The sequence below is a fragment of the Neoarius graeffei genome, chromosome 1, assembly GCF_027579695.1.
Source record: "Neoarius graeffei isolate fNeoGra1 chromosome 1, fNeoGra1.pri, whole genome shotgun sequence".
Lineage (NCBI taxonomy): Eukaryota > Metazoa > Chordata > Actinopteri > Siluriformes > Ariidae > Neoarius > Neoarius graeffei.
The window spans coordinates 114,954,421-114,968,682 of record NC_083569.1 but is presented as its reverse complement, the minus strand read 5'-3'; the positions used below and the strand labels follow the sequence as shown (position 1 = coordinate 114,968,682).

The window sequence follows — 14,262 nt, the reverse complement described above, 5'->3', positions numbered from 1 at the left end:
AGCTGTGCAGCTAACCACTTCCTGCAGTTAGCCAGGTACTCTGCGCTACAAAACCAAAAAGCATGCAACATGCTCTGTTAAACTGAGTTTAGTCTGGAAATTGACTGTAACTTATGAGCTTATGTTTTGCCGTGTTTTAAAATTGGTGCCACGTTAGCCTTGCAATGGCTACATTAGCTGTGCAGCTAACCGCTCCCTGCAGTTAGCCAGGTACTCTGCGCTACAAAACCAAAAAGCATGCAGCATGCTCTGTTATAATAGCCAATCAAAACAGTTTTTACAAAGACACCCACATTCTTTTTTTTAAGTCACTCGTTCATTTTATTTGTTTGTTTGTTCAGTAAAAACCCAAACATTTGTTGAATTTATTTTATTTCCTCGCATCGCACCTTAATGATGTCAGCGCGCGGTATTTTTCCCTTCGCGGTTTGTTCCTTCTCTCTCGCCATAGTAAGACACCCACATCCGCTTGTTCTGACCCACTGGAGGTAGTGTCACAGTGTTGTTAGCCAATCAGAGGTAACACGTTTACATGTCATGAATATTAATGATAAGACCCGCCCCCACCCTCTACCCTTCCCCGCCTCCTGCTTCTCATTAGCAAAACGACGCACTGGGAAAAGCGCTGAAATGGGGCTTTCTCCCAGGAGGCTATATCTACGTGCCGAGGGTTCATTTCGAGAAAGGCTGCGGATGTAACATCCGGAAACCTCCACAAGCCCATTTAAAGCATCAACAAACCACCATGCCATGGGACCTTTAAAACAGGGTGGCACATGTTAAGGAGCTGAAACTCCTAAACCCTTCATCCAATTTTAATGTGGATACCCTCAAATGAAAGCTGAAAGTCTGGACTTTGTCCATTATATAACTATAACCTGAATATGTTTCAGTAAACAGGTAAAAAAAACAAAATTTATGTGTCCAAATATATATGGACCTAACTGTATATACCCAGAGTCTTGCCCCTCATGTCACGTGCGCTGCGTGCACACCACACATAGGGGTAGAAAGTGAGATGTACTTCTGTCTTGCGGGCCACACAAATAGCAAGTGTGGAATACTTATGTAGTACTTCTGAGGCACGTCACTCAAACAATGACCGTGTGTCACTCATGCATCTGACTTGTATCCACTAAAAGAGAAGCTGAAGACATAAACACACATCTCTCTCTCTCTCTCTCTCTCTCTCTGAAGATTTCAGCTCTGACAGCGCTCACTGACTCACTGTTGGAAGCGGTTCTCTTCTACACCTCCTCTGTCTTTGTCAGAAAACTTAAAGCTACAGTTTTACCTCTGACTGTTACAGTGAGCTGACACTGGAGACTCCTTCCTTAAGTTAAACAAACATCTTCCGACAGAAAACTTCACCATACCAATTATACCCTTTTTTTGTTGTTTTGTTAAATTACATCTTTTTAATCTCTTTATCATCGGGCTTAGATTATGTGACTCATCCACCGTACAAGTCTCTCTGAAAGAGCTGTTACTATAGAAACAGTACCATATTAGAATGAGTTCACGGTCAGAGCTGCTGTTATAGAAAATTAATCAACACCTTTTGACCAATCAGAATCCAGAATTCAACAGTTACATGGAATAATGTTATAGTGAGTATTTCTGCACTTCTCTGTTTCCATACAGGTATAAACACCTTTATAAGAGATTAGGAATGTGTTCATCCTTCTCATCATCACTGAATGGATAATAATAATAATAATAATAATAATAATAATAATAATATTATTATTATTATTATTATTTTGTGAAATAAGAGTTGTATCACCTGTATCCACCAGTCTGTATCTCACATATGAGAGTGAATCTCTCCCTGATAAACACACACTCAACTGTTTTACTGACTTTACTGAGCCTTGTTCGACCTCACTGACCACAAATAACACCTACCTTTTAAAACTTATTTCAAGATTATTTAAAACATCATAGAATAACATGGAATTGCTATAATTATGCAATATTTTTATTCACACCCCTCCTAACTTCAAACCTGTTGAAAAAAGTGAAAATTTTATGCTGTACCTCTTACTGTAATCCTGACTTCATCACTGTAGTCTGTGTCGTAGTCTGTGTTTGCCCATGCGTTCCGCCTGTGTGCTCTACACCGATACCCGGTTTCTCCTGCAGTATCAACTGTCACTCTGAGTGTGATGGTGTCTGTAGCTCCAATGTTCACATATGGATTATATTTGACCCAGTGAAACTGCCATCCAGCCCCCTGCTGCAGCTCACAGCTCAGAGTGATGGTGTCTCCAGTGTAGACGGAGCTCTGAGGATTCACTCTCACAGTCGCTTTGGGGTTTTCTGTTGCTATGAAATGATGGTGTCAGAGCTGCTTTTCACTTCACAACAGAAGCAATAGATTCACTGTGCTCATTAAATGCTTTCAGAAATATTTCTAACAAACATTTATATTCTTTTTGCGGTCCAAATCCTGCGCTCTGACTGGCTGGCGAGCGGGTCTGTATCCTAAATGTTTGGCAGCATTTCTCAGGAGAATAGCATTAATTTTACAGCATGGATAGCGATAACGACAGTGTTCACAGCGAGAGCGAGTTTCACTACCCTGAGGAAGAAGAAATAAAATAAAACATTTCAGCAGAAAGCTAAAAACCTCTAACTTGCTCACAGTTTGATCTCATTAGTTAATGAGGCCCATTTTGGACCATGTTATCCTCATACATAATATTACGTTCGGTAAAAACTTTAAACCAGTACAATCTCTTCTTCAAAGTTTCACCAAATGGCTTTATTTATGCAATATAAAGGTCATAATACTGGATAACTTTGGTCGAGCAAAAACATGGCTGAATCCTGAATGACTCCTATAGATAGCAGAGGGACGTTGAAACGGCGCCGATTCCTGGTCAGAATGGTCGGTTTCCGTTGTAAGTCAGAAAATCAACGCTGAAACAGCGCCGTGAAACGTCGATTTCTCCGCCGTCGGAGAAGGTCGATTTATCACTGTTGAATCACCGTGGGTAAAGGTTGATCTGTCGACCGTCAGAGAAGGTCGAATATACGATGTTGAACCATCGTCACTTTTGCCGGCCAGTTTTCAACATTGGTAGGATATGAGCAACTAATTGTTCAGAATATAAATTGCCACTGTTTGTCTTATCCTGCTTACACATAGATACGAGTAAATGATATAAGTATAAGTGATAATGATAAGTAAATGATAAAAAAAGAACAAAAACCAGTTTACTTTCTTAACTCAGCAATGGATTTGACCTTCTATCTTTGAAAGTTTTTTTGCAAATAACTTAACATTTCCAAGATGATCATAAATTAATTCTGGTGTGACCGGGTGTAATATTGATGATTTTTGTTTATTTCAACGCATATAAACCCATTTACTGATACACACACTCCCTCCCAGTGGGGGGAGCACTGATGTTTAAGTGGAGCTTGGACTCTTAGATCGTGAGCGGAAGCCACAAGCAGGGGAGGGGATGGGACTAAAAAGGAAGAGAACATTTTGAACCCTTTTGGACGGAGCGTGTGGGGAGTTGTTCTGCTGGTAGCCTAAGGCTAATTTTAGGCCGAGCTGACTCGAGCATGGCTCATACGTGTAGCTCCTTGGTCACTGGGTGTGTTTTGACTGCAAAGAGGCGAATATTGAGGCGAGCCCGTGCTCAGCAGGCACCCCACCGCGAGGAAAGAGGCGAATATTGAGGCGAGCTCGTGCTCAGCAGGCACCCCACCGCGAGGAAAGAGGCGAATATTGAGGCGAGCCCGCGCTCAGCAGGCGCCCCACCGCGAGGAAAGAGGCGAATATTGAGCGAATCCGTACTCAACCGGCGCCTCACTGCGAGGGAACAACTGAGAGAATTAGGGACAGGCTCGCGTACGTACTGGCCTCTGTGAACATCACGCCATCAAGGAGTAGCTCCGTAGGACCACCAGTGTACCAGGTCGTTGGATGTCCCATGCTGTCCCATAATGCAGTGCGATTACCACTGCTGTTTACTGGATGATGTCATTTTCGTATATACCTGGGTGCACATGAAACTCCCACACCACTCGGTTGGATCGCGACTCTCTTGTGGATCGGCCTGCTGTTACACTTGGACTATTGAGAAAAACACTGGACCACGCTACATCTTCATTCATCCCTGGACATCTGGTACGTACCATTATTCAGTCACTATTAATAAAGGGAATTTCGAATACAATTTCAAGCAGTTTAAGAAGTTATGATGAACTTCAGTCATATCACGCGTTGGAGAAATTTCCCTCAACTAGTATCCATTTGAAACAACAACAATGCAGATGTATTATTCAATCGAAAAACGAGTCGAAGTAGTTGTCTTGTTGGAGTGAAAACTTAGCGTTGGAGTGAAAACTTAGTGTTTAAATCGAGCATGTAGGCCTAGGTCGCATGTCGTTTTGAGCTGACCTGTTCTTTTGTGTAGCCATGGGTCGCGCCTCGCGGCCATGAACTTTAAAGATTATCCAGGCTACCAACGCTTCTGTAGTGACCACTTTGTTTGAGGTACCACGAACAAAATTGCTTATATCCCCTCAACTAATACAATAAACATGCAGATGCATTGTTTAGTCGAAAACTAGTCAAAGTAGTGGTCTTGATGGAGTGAAAACAAAGCATTTCAATCGAGTATATAGGCCGTGGTTATAACCAGTAGCTATACCCGGCTTGAGGGGGCTGGGCTTTGTAACGCTGTAGGCCTATTGAGGTATTTCACCTGACGTCACAGGGTCACGTGACGCCCCGGTGTCCACCATTTTGGACGGCAAGCTAGCTAATGTCAACAACATCGTAGCTGGTATGTTACTGTAGCAATATTTACGTTCAGTCATTTGGATGACTGTTAAAACCTTTCAGTCTCAAGTTTTTCCTTTACTGGATTTACTAGTTTACTGAGCTAGCACGCGATGGCTCCCGGCTCGGCCGGCGAGCGCGCGATGGCTCCCGGCCCGGCCGGAGAGCGCGCGATGGCTCCCGGCCCGGCCGGAGAGCGCGCGATGGCTCCCGGCCCGGCCGGAGAGCGCGCGATGGCTCCCGGCCCGGCCGGAGAGCGCGCGATGGCTCCCGGCCCGGCCGGAGAGCGCGCGATGGCTCCCGGCCCGGCCGGAGAGCGCGCGATGGCTCCCGGCCCGGCCGGAGAGCGCGCGATGGCTCCCGGCCTGGCCGGAGAGCGCGCGATGGCTACCGGTTTGGCCGAGCGCGCTAGCTCAGTAAACTAGTAAATCCAGTAAAGGAATAACTTGAGACTGAAAGGTTTTAACAGTCATCCAAATGACTGAACGTAAATATTGCTACAGTAACATACCAGCTACGATGTTGTTGACATTAGCTAGTGCTAACAGCTAGCTGCTAGTACACTGCTACAACACAGACACCGACCCTAATAATACAGTTCTTGGTCATTGCCTGGTAACAGCAAATTTATAACGGGCCATGTCTCAACAGACTAAGAAGTTATTTCAATGACATTTAATAACATTTTGTTTATCCTGAGGACCGAAAGTAAATGAAAATGTGAACAAACCTTAGCTGTAATCAGATGGCGACCACCGGCTCCAGGGATGACCCACTGATGTAGGCATGTTACCCAGCCTGACAAAATATTTGTAGGCATCCAAACTCTTATACGCTTTCAGATCAATACCTGTGTATGGCGATGGGTTTTTAACGACATAGGTATACAGATCATGTGGGCCGAAGTCAGGTAAAGACGAGGGCTTCGTGTACTTCCGTACGTCAGTGAACAATCCTGGTGGAAGCAGGTAAACATCGTTCTCTAAGCCTGCTAACCTCAATTTTTGCAAATACCTCTCCCTCTGCTCGCCCTGTAAATGCCCTACATTGCTGGATAGTGAAGGTGTTTTCTGCATCTCGCTCCTTTTTCTTTTATGTTTTTCGTTTGTCGCCTTCCTCGCATTCAAACTGATTCGAGCCGTGCCGTCCAAAATGGCAGCATCACATGACTTGGTCACGTGAGTGAAATACCTCAATACTGCCCTACAAAGCCAAAAGACCTTAACTCATCAGACTCATTACAGGCTTCTGCCTTGGTTTTCCCTTTGCTTTTGGAAGTTACAGTAAAAACGATGTCTTATTGTTACCAGAAAAAAACAGAAATGACTCGAAATAATTCATCACATGATACAACTGATGTCCTCTGTTCCAAAAATGGCAATAACTCATGTTGACCTTAAGTGATATTAAGGTCTTTTGGCTTTGTAGGGCAGTATGGGTCGCAGCCATTAGAACATGACTCCAGACATTGTTAAAACATTGTTGGTATTAAAACAGAACTTTCTATAAAACAATTGTTTGAACTGTGTGTGTGTGTGTGTGTGTGTGTGTGTGTGTGTGTGTGTGTGTAAGGTTATTTCAAATGTAATGACGTAAATGTTGTTGTCTTTGTTCCCCCCATGTTTACCTCAATGGAACCTGAAGACCACTACCCCGTCATTCCCTCAAAAGGTACTGCAGACATTTATTTCTTTAGGGGAGAGAACATGGCTTCTTATTGGTCAAAAAGAAGACGTGTTGTGACAGCTACTGAAATGTCAGAAAGGCAGATTCTGTCCGATTTTGAGTCAGCTCTGGGTAATCCTGCTGCTCAAGTCTCTCCTTCAATTGCATCACCCAGGCCTGCATCATCAATGGGTTTAGATGAGGATGGTGGGGATTCTGTTGAGTTGGGAGGGTGCAGTAATGCAGAGTCTGACAGCAGTAGCATGTCTTCAGAGGGTGACACACACAAAGAAACACATCTTTACTTATGCATTAGAAGGAATCTGGACAGTTGGAGTACTCCAGCTGGATGGCAGGCACTAACTATCCTTTCCATGGAGTACTTTTTTTTATTTTTTTTATTATAGATGGCACAGATTTGGAAAGTTGTGGAATTCCAAGACCGGAGTGCAGCAGTTGTGCCGTCCAGCTAGGTGGCAGATGTTGACGGAGAAGTGGGATGCTACTGGCCACCCTTTGGCGGAAACAAAGCTGTGAAGGCCGCCATGAACTGCACCCCCCTGGGACAAAGATGGCGATTCCATCAAAAAATAAGGGTGCTGGCAACCTGTGGTGAGCTGCATAGCTACTTCATTAAACCAATGACAATACTTCAATACTGCATTAAGCCAATTTCATTAAGACTGCCTTCCCTTTCAGGCACCTTTGCCAAAGCAAGACGTTACCTGACCCGATCGCTTGAGGAAGGCTGCCTTACAGCAGACCTGCAATCGGATGATGGTGAGATGGGGCCAAGGAAAAGACGGTAAAAGTGTTTTCTTTTTTAAATCACAACTTGCAGTTAAGTTCAATTACGGTTTCGTTTGTGTTTTGAGCTGTGTCAGTAAGGTCCTGGGTTTATTTTAAAGACCAAACAAAAGGTATTTGGAGGAGGACAGCGAGGAGGAGGCAGGACCAAGCCGTAGGGGGAGGAGGCCACCATCTATTGACGCCACTCAGCTGGACAGCGAGTGGCAATTCCCCTCCCTTAATGAAGGTGACTATCTGTACCACTTGTTGTTGTTGTTCTACTAAAGACCTAGAAGTTGTCTGAAATAATAATGCTTTCATTTCCGTCTTCAGACACCCAGCCAGGCCTGTTTCTTCACAGCCAGCCATTAACTCATGGTAACTATGCATTTCCTTTATTTATGCCAGAAATTAAAATACCAATGAGTAAGTGAAGATATGTTTTGATCAACTGACTGCTTACTATTTTTCAGATTCACCGTCGTCAGAAACCCCGCCAGGCCCTTTCCTTCACAGCCAGCCACTAACCCATGGTAACTATGCATTGCCTTGATTTATGCCATAAATGACTAAAAAACCAAAACAAAACAACAAACAAATATCTATGTAGATGCGTTTTGATCAACTGACTATACAATTTTTCAGATTCACCCCAGCCACGTCACCGCTTCCATGGTAAGTCAAAGAGGAAATAAATCAATCAATCAACATGAAAATTGTGAATTTAGAACAGAAATTAAATTAAGGCGCACCTTGAAGTGAACTAAATTGTACTCTCTGATATTTCAGCCACACCTCTGCCATCGCAACAGTGGAACAATCAGTTGCTGCGTGGTGAGTCCACAACTGTAATCACTGGTCATAAATGACCAGCAATATAAAATAAAAGTCCTAATGTTTGGTGTTACTTAACAGACATGGGCATCAGCACCGTCATTGCTCTCCTTGGCCAGCTGAGGGAGGAAAACTGACTGCTTACTATTTTTCAGATTCACCGTCTTCAGAAACCCTGCCAGGCCCTTTCCTTCACAGCCAGCCACTAACCCATGGTAACTATGCACTGCCTTTATTTATGCCAAAAACGACAAAAAAAACAACAAAATGACAAACAAATATCTATGTAGATGCATTTTGATCAACTGACTATACAATTTTTCAGATTCACCCCAGCCACGTCACCGCTTCCATGGTAAGTCAAAGAGGAAATAAATCAATCAATCAACATGAAAATTGTGAATTTAGAACAGAAATTAAATTAAGGCGCACCTTGAAGTGAACTAAATTGTACTCTCTGATATTTCAGCCACACCTCTGCCATCGCAACAGGGGAACAATCAGTTGCTGCGTGGTGAGTCATCAACTGTAATCACTGTTCAAAAATGACCAGCAATATGAAATAAAAGTCCTAATGTTTGGTGTTACTTAACAGACATGGGCATCAGCACAGTCATCGCTCTCCTTGGCCAGCTGAGGGAGGAAAACAGGGAGCTGAAGGGGGAAGTAGGAAGGCTGGCGCAAGAGGTCAGGGCCCTAAGGAGAGAGATGGGGAGACAAGACACACCCCAGACATCGCCCCTAATCAAGCTCCCACTCTCCACTATGGAGGAGTTTTTGGCAGCAGAGGCCCATTTTATGATTTATAAATAAATCATAAAATGTTTCTAAGAACTTGTTCAAGTGTGTCCTGTTCCTTATAAATGTTAAAAGTTATGCCTCATTCGATAGCTTGACAAACATTAGGAGAGGTGCATTGTTGCATGCATTTTTATATCCTGTTGTACATAAAACAGGACGTAGCCTACGCACATTGATATAAATTAAGTTTCACTTTCATGGTTGAAGTATGCATGTGTGTGTTCATCCTAGGCAAGAGCCCTGATGCTTTATTGTTAGCTAGTTTAATTTAGCCTGTTTTGCTTAATTTGTAGCCTTCCTGTTGTACATAAAACAGGAAGTAAAGTTGGATGAATCATCGCCGAAAATTAAACTATAAATCGACCGAAATCCGTAGTTGAATAAAGGGTGAAAGGGGGTCTATTCTCTGTCGGCCACCATCCACTTTTCAACGTCGTTTCAACGCAAACTCGTATGAGCAAAGCGGTGTTGAATCAACGCCGGTGATCCACGATGATTCGACGGCGTATGGTCGAAGAACATGCTGATGATTCCCCGTCGAATCAACGCCCTTTTGCTATCTGGGCTATTTGTATAAATAGGGCACTACATAGGCGGCAGAATGTAGTGTTTTTCCTGCCATGGAAGTGCACTTGCATACCGAGGAGGAAGCCATTTGCATTACAGCCGTGAGTGAGGATTCAAAATGGCGGCTCGGCTCGGTTTCCCCTTTCGGGCGCTCTCGTTTTCTGTGAGAATTTGGGAAAGAAAAATAAATAAATATATTAAGAAGGAAATTGGTGCCGACGAGACAAACTAAACAAACAGGGACTCAGTTACTGACAGCTCAAAATCTGAACCCTAAAAAATAATGGAAACATATTAAATTAAAACAAAACCCCCACAGACTGACCTGATACAGTCAGTGTAACAGCATCACTGATCTCTGAATCCCGTCCACTGCAGGTGTAGGAACCACCGTCAGAGTCACCAACAGACCAGATATTGAACTCCTTTGTTCCTCCGGCTGTGTAGAGTCTATTATTATTCTTATTCCAGCTGTATGGCCGCTGAGTGTCTCCTCCTCCCTGTGTGCCACATCTGAGAGTAACACGCTCTCCAATGAACACATGTGTATCAGGCTGAATGGACACCACAGCTTTAACTCTCCCTGCAATAATAATAATAATAATAATAATAAAAACAGAGTATATTACATTATCTTTATTTTGTTTGTATTTTGTTTTGTACAGCAGTCTCACATAACATTTTGTTAAGGGCCTTGAGGAAATTGGTTCCGGGGGGAAAGTGACCATGGGGGAGGAGAAAAGAGGAACACGGGGAGAGAGGAGAAAAAGACGTGAGAGGAGTGAAGAAGTTGTATGCAAGTGTTCGGTCTGCAATAAACTGAATTTCTGTAAACCACCTGTAGCCCGTTTATTCCATGCCCCGGTAAGGAGGACGGGAGTTTCCACGCACTTGCGCCAACTGTTAGGGTTACAGACTGGTGTCAGCGGTGTTTTCGTTGTTATTGGAAGATTCGTGTTTTTTTTTTTTTCGACCGAGCAGAGGGCTAAGTTACTGGGGCTAGCTGAGTTTGACAGTGAGTGGATTTTGGATGAACATTGCTAATCACTGAGTGCTTATGCAAGTCACAACGTTTATCAGCTGCTAGTCTTCCGATCTCAGGCGACGAAACATGAGCTCCGATGAGGAAGTTGTGCTGTTTGCCCCACAAAATGCATCTACAACTGAAGCAAATAGGAGTGAGGACGCTGCTAATGTTAGGCTGGGTGAGTCTACTGCTGGGGACCAGCGTATGTCCAGTGTAATTCAATAAAAAAAACCTTTTTATTTGTCACATGCACACTTCATACACAGTGAAATTCATCCTCTGCATATAACCCATCTGAAGGAGTGAACACATGCACACACACCCAGAGCAGTGGGCAGCCACACACAGCGCCCAGGGTGCAGTCAGGGGTTCGGTACCTTGCTCAAGGGCACTTCAGCCCAAGGCCGCCCCACGTTAACCTAACTGCATGTCTTTGGACTGTGGGGGAAACCGGAGCACCTGGAGGAAACCCACGCAGACATGGGGAGAACATGCAAACTCCACACAGAAAGGCCGTCACTGGCCGCTGGGTTTGAACCCGGAACCTTCTTGCTATGAGGCGACTGTGCTAACCACTACACCACCGTGCTGCCCACGGTGACAGTAAGGACAAAGAAAGTTTTTCTCTGTGTAAAGCCAGATTAAAGCTCACTGTACGAGCGTGTCCTGAGTTTCAGCAACAGGATTTAACTACCATTTTGCCAGCTAGGCTAAGCGGCGATGCCTTAGCATACTGGTTATCACTGCCACCCGCCACACTGAAGGACTATGATGCGTGTGTTTCCCGACTGACTGATGTTTTTGGCAGCAAGCAGTTTTGCAACATTTTCAGACTTTTGTGAATGTCCGGCAGCGCATGCCGAAGGAGCTGCTTGAAGTTTTTGCTGCAGAGATAACTAGGCTAGTTTTTGAAGCGTTTCCAAATTATGAAAAGACGGCTATAACTATGGAGCAGTTCTGACGATTTGTTGCTGGACTAGACCCAGTTTTGCAAGTGAAGTGCCACAAACATGGGGCTACCACGGTGGAGGAGGCCCTAGCAATGGCATGTAAGTGGGAGCGAGCACAAGAAGCACTTCGGCTTGCACAACCACAGAATGCAGCCACCACTATTTCCAGTTCTAACACCGGCTCACAACCAGTTGCACACCTCACAGCAATGGTGTCCACCAAAGCAGCAGCATCCTCAGACCAAACCCCTGATGTATTATCAGCCATCAAACAACTGTCAATGGAAGTCCAGACTTTGAGGTTGGCGGTGACCGACTTAAAACGACACAAGTCTTCACCATCCAGGCATGAGGACTTCAGGCAGCACCAGCGCTCACCAGAATGGTCCCCTCATCAGCAGGGAAGAGCAGCTTCACGCTTCTTTCCGCATGCATCACAGCAGAGATATCAACATTATGCTGGGTCACCAAGGCGTGGCTTCTCACCGGAGCAGGGGTATTCTCACCACCATCAATCCCCAGACCAAAGGGGACGACGCTACCCCAGCTCACCCCCATCTTCGCCACGTCAAGGACCCCAGCATTTCTCCAGTAGGCGGGACGGCTACAACAGCCATCAAAGCCCGAAACCAATTTCCTCAAGGCCCTTAACAAAATGTTATGTGGGACTGCTGTATAAAACAAAATACAAACAAAATAAAGATAATGTAATATACTCTGTTACAATAATAATAATAATAATAATAATAATAATAATAATGATTTGTTAAAATATACTAAAGTAATTCCCAAGTGTGCAGAAGTGGAAATAGTCATTTTAAACAACACTGTGAATTATTTAATTAGATATAAACTAGAGATGCATCAATGCCATTTTTACAGACTGAGTATGAGTAAATAGTTTTGGCACCTCTTGATACACACAATAAAATTTGTTACCTTGTTAGTATTGAACCAAATGTTGACAAATTTTTTTTTTTTGGGGGGGGGGGGCAAATGAACATGATGAATTTTCTGCACCTGCAAGCTTTAACCACGCAATACTTTAAAAAATATCCAGGTTTAGAATTTAGACCGACTGTAACATTGAAACATTTTATTACATCAGTAACATGTTCATGTGTAACATATCTGAGTAAAAACCACAGAAATATTCCCTGTCCTGACTTACCAGGCAAGTCAGAAGTGCTGCTATAGAAAAAATAAAAAACTCTGGTGTGGTGTGATTTGGCCTGATGTGAAGCAGAGGGCTCTGGTTTATACTTTGTACCTTCAGAAGTGGCGGCATGGTGGTGTAGTGGTTAGCGCTGTTGCCTCACAGCAAGAAGGTCCAGGTTCGAGCCCCGGGGCCGGCGAGGGCCTTTCTGTGTGGAGTTTGCATGTTCTCCCCGTGTCAGCGTGGGTTTCCTCCGGGTGCTCCGGTTTCCCCCACAGTCCAAAGACATGCAGGTTAGGTTAACTGGTGACTCTAAATTGACCGTAGGTGTGAATGTGAGTGTGAATGGTTGTCTGTGTCTATGTGTCAGCCCTGTGATGACCTGGCGACTTGTCCAGGGTGTACCCCGCCTTTCGCCCATAGTCAGCTGGGATAGGCTCCAGCTTGCCTGCGACCCTGTAGAACAGGATAAAGCAGCTAGAGATAATGAGATGAGACCTTCAGAAGCAGCAGCACACTCACTGTGTATCTTACGTACATCCAGAACATTTAAAAACAACTTACACAAGATACAAGAGCCAAAAAATCTCTGTCAAGTTTCCAAGTCAAACTGAAAAATGTTTAATGTCACTGTGCATAAAAATCCCTAAACACACTGATGCACTTTGTCTCTAAGGGAACTTTCCTCTGCTGTCGTGATTATTGTCATGAGCTGCGTCTCAAATCTAAAATTCCGACCTTATATTCAAAAGTATTTACTAATCTAGAAAATCCTGATGGCTGGTACACAAATCAGAACTTTTGACCTTCCCAAGCTACTTTGAGTGTTTGCTAAGATCATACAGTCAATTAAAAAAAAAATTGCTTTGAAATTTTGCGTGTGTTATCTGCCTTGGTTTATCCCATCGCTTCATTCACTCATGTTTGCTAGTTATAATGTCAGTACAGTAAGCTCGCTTAGACATCAGAATGAGCAACATACTGAAAAACTGCAGAGAATTTCCTGCTGAGGGTCTGTCAGAAGAGTTTACAGCAGAACAGGACATGACTTTGCTGCAGAACTGTAAAGAGATTCAGGTGTGTGTTGGAAAGTGAATGTGTGTTCATGAGGCTCGATTGTCATGTCCAAAACTGTCAATCAGCTCATCAACCACACCCTGTTTTATCACCAAATAACACCAATAAAATTCATTGATCATGAGAAGATTTTGAGGTCGATCTCAGGGTCCATTTATAAAAATGACAGCACTGTTGCTGAAAATAATTGGGGTGAGATGTAACTTAAAATGGAAGTTTGACACTTTTCCCACTGAGTAACATAGAAATGGGCGGGGTTACAACTGTACTGCAGCCAGCCACGAGAAGGCCTCAGAGACAATTTTGGCTTTACTTTTGAATCCCTGTTACTATGACAACCCATATATACAGTCACTGGTTTTGCTGGGATCATAGTTTGTGAAGTACGTCCACATCATTGTTGTTTTGTGTCGTCAGTTCATTAATGCAACAGCATACACTAAGCTCATGTCACATGGGATCACCTGGCTTTGTCTGTTCATACTGGAGCATTTTTAGTACCAGTATTGATGCATCTCTAAAGGGATTTTTATGTCAAATTAAAGAACCACAGTGAAACTCATGTAAAACTATGTATTCCCATCAGAATTTT

General features: G+C 43.8%; 1 protein-coding gene and 1 long non-coding RNA gene across 2 annotated transcripts in view; one reads left to right on the top strand and one right to left on the bottom strand.

The window, feature by feature from the left end:
* The window catches only part of LOC132882153 (Fc receptor-like protein 5), a 202,018-nt gene that overhangs the window by 64,786 nt on the left and 122,970 nt on the right, over positions 1–14,262 (bottom strand). The gene's annotated exons all lie outside the window — the stretch shown is intronic.
* LOC132882388 (uncharacterized) lies at positions 4,101–6,918 on the top strand. Its single transcript, XR_009654208.1, has 3 exons — positions 4,101–4,147; positions 6,449–6,475; positions 6,877–6,918. It is a non-coding gene; the product is annotated as an uncharacterized LOC132882388 (long non-coding RNA).